At 44.5% G+C, this 8,353-nt stretch overlaps 1 pseudogene; it reads left to right on the top strand.

The window, feature by feature from the left end:
* The first annotated feature begins 557 nt into the window (after positions 1–557).
* The window catches only part of LOC131247833 (pentatricopeptide repeat-containing protein At3g09650, chloroplastic-like), a 66,255-nt pseudogene continuing 58,459 nt past the window's right edge, over positions 558–8,353 (top strand).

Genomic DNA, 8,353 nt, shown 5'->3' with positions numbered 1-8,353 from the left:
ATCAACTTTGACCCCAAGAGCAAAAAATAAGTAGATATGCCCAATATGAACGTATATGGCCAGATTCTGAGAAGATTTGTCGCTTACTTAGCCACTTGTAGAAGTTTATAACGATCAAGTGATAATCAGAGGGTGAGGTTCTTCCTCTAAAGATGGGTTACTTTGTGCCTTCCACAAGAAAGGACTTTCAAAATACCAGTACAAATTAAACAAAAGGAAAAACTCACAATTGGTTACTAAGAGCAACTGCAAGAACGCTTCTCTTTAAAGAACTGCTTAATATTGGATAAAGAATAAATCCAGTGTATGAGTGTAGAATTGGATTACAATTAAAGATTATGGCTAAGAATTACAGCTACTTGATCATCACTATTCCTAAGATCGACTGAGATAAAGTAAATTGATAGGCTTGTTTGGTGTGAGACCCTTTGTTCTTTTAATTTCCTCTGCTATTTATACAGTTTTATTGTAGCTTATTCTTTCGATACTGTAATGGTTACAGTAATCGAAAAGTCTTTCTAGATCCTTCTCTTATCTAGAAATGGCCTCGACTTTAATATTGCAATGGCCTCGACTCTAATTCCCTCGGCCTCCTCACCATCTTTGATGCCAAGTTCGGTGCCACTGCCTACGCGACCTCGGTTGTCAAGTCCCTGCTCTGGTCTGGCTACCTTCCTCATGTCAAGGCGTGGAGTGCTGTCATCAGCCGCCTGGCCACCTCGAACAATGACGGGCCTGCTGAGGCTCTTTGCCTGTTCAATTCCATGGTCTGCCGTGTCCAAGGGTTTGCCGATACTGCGGTAGTTGCTGAAGCTCGGCCCGACACAACCACATTCAATGCCGCGCTCAATGCCTGTGCCAACCTTGGCGATGTGGAGAGGTTTGCCAAGCTGTTCGATGAAATGCCCAAGTCCGGTGCAGAGCTTAATGTCCTTACCTTCAATGTGATGATCAAGCTCTTTGTTAGGGCTGATAAGAAAGATTTGCTTGCGTTTGTCTTGGAGCAGATAATCAGGAAAGGAATCACGTCATGTATGACTATGTTTCATTTGTTGGTCACTGTTTATGTTGGCTTTAGCGTTTTGGAGACTAGAGAAAATGGTTTAGGCAATGCGAGAGGATAAACTTGACATCTACAAAAATCTCCGGGACTCAAATCCTCAGGACCCAAATCTAGCAGGGGATGTAATTTTTGAGAAATTGCTCCTGAAATCAACACCATTGATTGATGATGGTCCACCTCTGTTGCTACTCAAAGCATATCTTCCAGAGTCCAGAATCTACACCACCCTCATGAAGGGCTACATGAAAGAAAGCCGCCTCAGTGATGTGGTCGGAATGCTTGAGGCGATGCATTAACAGAGTGACAGCGCCAGCCATCCTGATGCAGGGATAAACATGATGAGGTCGATCACCGTCTTCCTCAAGGATAACTACTTCGAATCCATGAAGCTTCTCTAGACTCCTCACATAGACTTCTCAAATCCATGAGAAAAAAAGTAAGAAAATAGAAATAATATTCTAGAAAAATCGTAAATTGATTGGTGAATGAAGAAGTTTTGAAATTAAACTACAACTAAAACTCCTAGAAATTGCGACTTACCATACATAATAAACTTGCTATTTATAGACGGTCGTGATTCCTTCTAGTGTGCATGTTTTTTGGCCAAAAATAGTAAGTGTCCTATTTGGTTGAACCACAATGTTCCCCTAACTATCCTAACCACTTTTCATGTTGGGCACAACTCTTAAAACCCAACAGATGAAGAGTTATATTCAAACTAAAACTTACTATAAATAGTAAAAATGAAATTAAAACTAGAATTCGACTGTCAATCTGATGGTATTTTGCAAATTTGGCATGGACAATCTGGCATAGCGGGGTTGGGTGGCTAACCTTGCTCGTCCTATCCAAAATCATATACAGTACGTCCGATAGCTCATTTCGGTTTGTGAGATATGTCTGTTTTAAGTTATGACGGTCCGGATCACCTCTGCTTCTGATCGGGCCTTTTCTTATCCATCTTGGCCATAAAACTGTCCATGACCGGCTCTACATCACATCCTAACCATGTTACATACACAACCATTATCTTGGCCCTAGTTAAGGCCCGCTCGATGGACTGGGCACGATAGCTGCTTGCTGAGATGGCGCGCGTTGGTGTGCCCGCCAACCACGTCACCTATAACGTCCTCCTCAAGGGCTACTTCCAGCAGCTCCAGATGGAGAAGGCGAAGGATCTCATCCGTGAGATGAGGGATGATGCTGGCATTAACCCGTATGTCGTCTCTTACAACATCCACATGGACGGTTGTATACTTGTTGACGACAGTGCCGGTGCTCTTGCCTACTTCAATGAGATGTGGACGCGTGGGATTGGGCCTTCCATGGTTAGCTACACCACTCTAATGAAAGCTTTTGCATTAATAGGCCAGCCCAAGGTAGTTAACAAGGTGTTTGATGAAATGCTCAAAGACCTCAAGTGAAAGTTGATCTGGTCTCTTGGAATATGTTGATCGAAGGGTATTGTAGAGTGGGGTTGGTGGAAGAAGCTAAGAAGCTAGTGCAGAGGATGAAAGAGGATTTTTTTTTTTTAATTTTATGTAGAGTGGGTTGCTGACAATTTCATGGCCAAGATGTATCAGAAAAGGCTTGATTGGAAGAGAAAATGATCCGGACCATCCAGACCTTAAAACGGTCATATCTCACAAATCGGAATGAGTTATTTGATGTGCCATATGTGATTTTGGGGTAGGATAAGATAGTTTAGCCACCCAACCCCGTTACAACGGGTTACCCATGCCAAATTTGTGAAATACCATTAGATCGATGGTCAAATTGCTGTTTTAATTTCGTTTTTATGATTTATAGTAAGTTTTAGTTTGAGTATAACTCTTCATCCATTGGTCTTTAGGAGTTGCGCCCAACACGAAAAGTACTTAGAATAGTTAGGGGAATATCATGGTTCGGCCAAATAGGATACTTACTATTTTTAGCTGAAAACCATGCTCACTAGTAGGAATCACGATCATCTATAAATAGTAAGTTTTCTATTTATAGTAAGTCACAATTTCTAAGAGTTTTAGTTGTAGTTTAATTTTGAAACTTCTTCCATGGCTTAATATTCCTATTTAAAGGGGGATAAACTTGTTTATTCGTTAATTAATCAATTTATGAATTTTCTATAATATTATTTCTATTTTCTTGCTCTTTCCTCGTGGATTCAAGAAGTCTGTGTGAGGAGTCCAGAGAAGCTTCGTGGATTTGAAGTAGTTATCCTTAAGGAAGACAATGATCGACCTAATCACGTTCATTCCTGCGTCAATTGGTATTAGAGTGAGGACTGCCCTTGGACCGATGGCAAACAATGAAGGTATGAAGCAAAATCCTATGGATGGTGATTCAAGGATTCGTTATCTTTCGAAAAGAATGGAACTTTCCACCGGGAGAGTCAGTTGACCATGCAAGGGCTGCAGGCAACCCTCAACTATCTTACAGATGCATTACTTTCACTCCAAGCCCTAGGCAATACTCAATTGCCTGTAGTTGTTATACGGCACAACCTCGACATCTGTAGAGCACTACCAGTGGCAAATCGTAGGGCTATGCCAGATGATTCGAGCTCTAGCAACGAGGACCTTAATGAAGGCTTTGCCCGAGGACCAATCCATGGAGGTGATCGTCTAGATCATGCTAAAAGAGACTATCGAGGTAAAGTCGAACTTCCTAATTTAAATGGTTTATTACACATAGAAGATTTCCTTGACCTGGTAGCCGAAGTAGAACAATATTTTGATTACATGGACGTGCCAGAGGATAAAGAGGTGAAATTAGTAGCGTTTAAATTAAAATTCAGTGCTTCTGCATGGTCGGAGCAATTACAACTCTCACGTGCCCGATAGAATAAGGCACACATCTCATCATGGCCACGGATAAGATGCATTCTTTAGTCACGATTCCTTCTTAGTGATTACAAGCAGGTATTGTTCCAACAATACCAAAACTGCCAACAGGGGAATCAAACCATCACAGACTACACCGAAGAATTTCAGCGGTTGGCAGCATGAAACGATATGTCAGAAACTGAATTAAAGAAGGTAGCATGATTTATGGGTGGGTTACGATCAACGATTCATGACCGAGTTTAGATGCACCCAGTCAGGACCATGTATGAAGCGGTTTAATTGGCAGGTAGGGCAGAAACGTAACTTATAAGAATTCCTACTCGGCCTTATCCTTCAATTCGACCCCTATGATGGGTCTCACGCAGGATCCAGTGCTAAAACGAGGAAAAGAACTAGTAGGAGGACGTCCTCAACCTCTTGCAACCATAAACCATGATACGGGGAGCAGCTCATCTAGGCCTTAACGTATAGCACCCACAACAGCAGTGTCACGCCCCAAACTCGGAAACCAGGCTCACGAAATTCCCGATCACCGAATCCGGTGCCGATAGCCTCCGCAGTACCGTATTCTCGACTCCCAGCGCCCATACGCCAGATTCTGATCCTGGGGTCCTACAAGGAGGACTTTCCAATGTACATTTATCTCGTAAGAAGCATAACCACAAGTTTATCCAAATCACAAAGGCAACATCATCATCATATATCCAGTAATATAAACAGTTGAATACAGTGCTGAAAGGGAAATACATATATCGAAAATCAAAGCTCCAAAAGACACTCCAAGCTCAACGCTGCTGCGACCTAACGCCACCTTTACGCATCTATCATGCATAAGCTTATAGAAAGCTTAGAGGGTGGTACACCCTAATCCATAACTCAAGTGGTAGACTGAGTGAAAGATACCTCGTTTCAACACTGAGGTCTTGGTATCGATCCCTAGTGGGGGTGGCTAATAGTGAAGTGTCAACTAACAGTGGGGTGTACTAACAAGTTAATAAAAAAAAGCTTAGAGGATGGTGTAAGTGTATGCGCAAGGTAAGTGCCAAGTATGCAATATCAGAGCAATGCTAAAACATGCTAGTAAGTCCATAAATATCATCGGCCTTATCCAGGCTATGCGATATAGAAGTATAGTAAACCAAATGCGATGTGCTAAGGATACAATGCAATATACAGTGCGAATGAAATGACCAAGCTAAAGTGTGAGGTCGGGATGATAGTACGTAGTATTGCAAGCTATGGGGTCCATCATAAGGGACTTCGATCCAAACTAGTCCCATACCTAACTTTGGATAGCTAGACTCAATGTGGTAAACTCCTGATCTCAGGTTGGTCACGCGCCCCAACCGAAATCTTGGCCATTACGAAGGTACAAATAACAATTAGTTCTACACCACCAACCCGAGTGGATAGTGAATGAATGAATGAATGAGTAAAATTCTGAGTATGCAACTCCTGCTCAATAAGTCCACATATTAGTACCGTACATTTATGGGATCATCACTGGGGTCTAATACACTCAACACCAGCTTGCTGCGCCATCAAGCGTACAACTGGGTAAGTGGAAGAGACCTCACTATCCGCCTGCCAATATCAGCCTGGCTCGTCGATAGCGGACCCATTCCTTAAGCTGGTCAGACTCAGCCTAACATTGCCTACTCCCTCAGGCGGGTAAGGCCACACCCCCTCCCAATAGACCACGACACAGTGGGAGGCATGCCTTACTGGTATACGACCCTCATGCGCTTATATATATATCCACTCGGTGTAGACGTTGGGGCGTCCCCTGGCCTCAGGGGTTTAGGAATTTTCACCTAGGGACATCTATCGCGCCTGTATGCTAGAACTAAACATTTTCAGTGTCCCATCTGACCATCTATGACATGCCTGTGGAGGCCATGACCCTGATGTCGCTAGGGCGTACGGTGGTCATATCACAAAATACGAGATGTATGAGTCATACCATCCAGTTATGCATCAAACCTTCGTGTATGGCGCGCTCATGTGGGGCAATTCCGTCTCTCAGGGAGTCCTAAATAATCTGCCCAATGGCATATGCTATGATCAATCACTCCTCATAACAAGCATACATATGATGCGTATAGGCATGGATAGTGGAGCTATACTAAGCATGTTATAAGATGATGATGTACTCTCCTTATGCTAAGGATGGGCCTAGACGGTCCACTCATATCAAGAATGGGCCTAACGAGGCCTAAGGGAAGGTCACAATGTGGACATTTAACCATCATTGCCCATCAATGTGGACATTTAACCAACATTGCTCCCAAGGAGTGGCCCTCATAGGGCCAAACATATAGTGGGGCCCATGGCCTCACATAAGGGTCTTACATACAACATAATGGGCCTCACATAAGAGCCCAATTTACATCACAATGGACCTCACACAAGGGCCTAATATACTTCTTGACGGGCTTCATCATATGGGCCTCGTATACATCACAATGGGTCACACACATAGGCCTCATATACATCACAATGGGCCTCATCACATAGGCCTCACATACATCACACTGGGCCTCATCATATGAGCCTCACATATCACAATGGGCCACGTCACATGAGCTTCATATACAACACATCGGGCCTCACTCATGGGCCACATATACATCATAATGGGCCGCATCGCATGAGCTTCATATACAACACGTCGGGCCTCACTCATGGGCCACATATACGTTATAATGGGCCGTATCACACGGGCTTCACATACAACACGTTGGGCCTCAGTCATGGGCCACATATACATCATAATGGGTGGCATCACATGGGCTTCATATAAAACACGTCGGGCCTCACTCATGGGCCACATATACATCATAATGGGCCACATCACATGGGCTTCATATACAACACGTCGGGCCTCACTCATGGGCTACATATACATCATAATGGGCCGCATCACATGGGCTTCATATACAACACTTCACAAGGTGTGTCGCATAAGTGGACAACATAGATGAAACACGTACAAAATGGTGGGCCCTGTGATTACACAATAGGTGGGCCCACTATCCATGGTCGGATGGTGTGGATTATACAACACATACATCATCATGAGGTCCACATGTGCCATCAAGGTAGACCCCACAGCTGCTGCCCAGCATGGAATAAACACATACATCATGAGGCCCCACATAGCCTGTCTAGATGGACAACGCTGAAATACAATACATACATTAAGGTGGGCCCCATCCCCACATGTGCAGCACGTGTGGGGTGGGTCCCACGCTGCCAAAAGCATGGACGGTATGGTATAACACATACCTCATGATCGGGTCCACAGAACTTGCTGACGCAGACACAATAGCTGAGCAGCTGCGTGGGACCGAGAGATGGACGGTTTAGATAAAATACATACATCAGGGCGCCACCGTCCATTGCTGAATGGTGGGATGCAATACATACCTCAAGGCAAGCCACGAGGGTGGGGTCCATGTCCCACGTGGATGGACGACCTAGATAAAACACATCCAGCATGGTGGGCCCATGTAGATGGATGGTTGGAATATAACACATATCTCATGATCAGACCCTTAGAACTTACTGACGTCCAAACAGATGGACGGTAGGGATATAACATGTACCCATGATCAGACCCATAGAGCTACTGACCTCAATACAGCAGGTGGGTTTCACTCACCCATCCAAGTGTCTTGGATGTCCAGCGGACGGACGGCCTGGATGGAATCACATCATCAAGGTGGTCCCATGACCACGTGGATGATGTGGATTAAGGTACATATGTCAAGGTGGAGCCACGCCCACCTACTAGATGATGTGGGTGTAACACTTACATCAGTGGGTCCCACGTCCAGTTGCTAGATGATGTGGGTGCAACACATACATTAGTGGGTTCCCACCAAGCTGATATTTATTTGTTTCCCTTCATCCTAGCTAGCCCAAAAATGGGCAGCAAGGTGGGCCCCATTCGCTGGACGTCCAGAAAATCTGGGCAGTCCAATTTGCTGAACATATTAGATGGGCCACACACATCATCACAAAAAATGAAATGAGAAGGAGGGAGAGAGAGAAAGGGACGACGTAGTGGGGGGACCCCACCACTATGGGCCCCTCTTTGTTTATAACACACACATCAAAATGGGTCCCACCACAAGTGGGCCCTCAAATAAAATCAACGGCGGAAATCCTAAGATCACTCACCAATTTCTCTTCTTCATGTATCTATGACAAGCTAAGCTCCTTGGCTCCTTCTTTGATGGTAGATGATGAAGGTTGAAGGGTTGAGATGAGGGTTTTGGGGTAGGAAGTGGGCCACACTTGGCTCCTTCTCTCTTTGGGAATGCTTGGATGGTCTCTCCTCTTTAGTTGCTTGGAAAATGGGTAGGGAAGAAAGAGAGAGAGAGGTTGTAAGGGAGAGGGATGGGTGTGATGGGTGTACTTGACATGAGAGGTATGGGTTGTG

The sequence above is a fragment of the Magnolia sinica genome, chromosome 1 (assembly GCF_029962835.1).
Source record: "Magnolia sinica isolate HGM2019 chromosome 1, MsV1, whole genome shotgun sequence".
Taxonomy (NCBI): Eukaryota; Viridiplantae; Streptophyta; class Magnoliopsida; order Magnoliales; family Magnoliaceae; genus Magnolia; species Magnolia sinica.
Note: the sequence above shows the minus strand (reverse complement) of the source record. Positions and strands in the feature narration are given on the sequence as shown.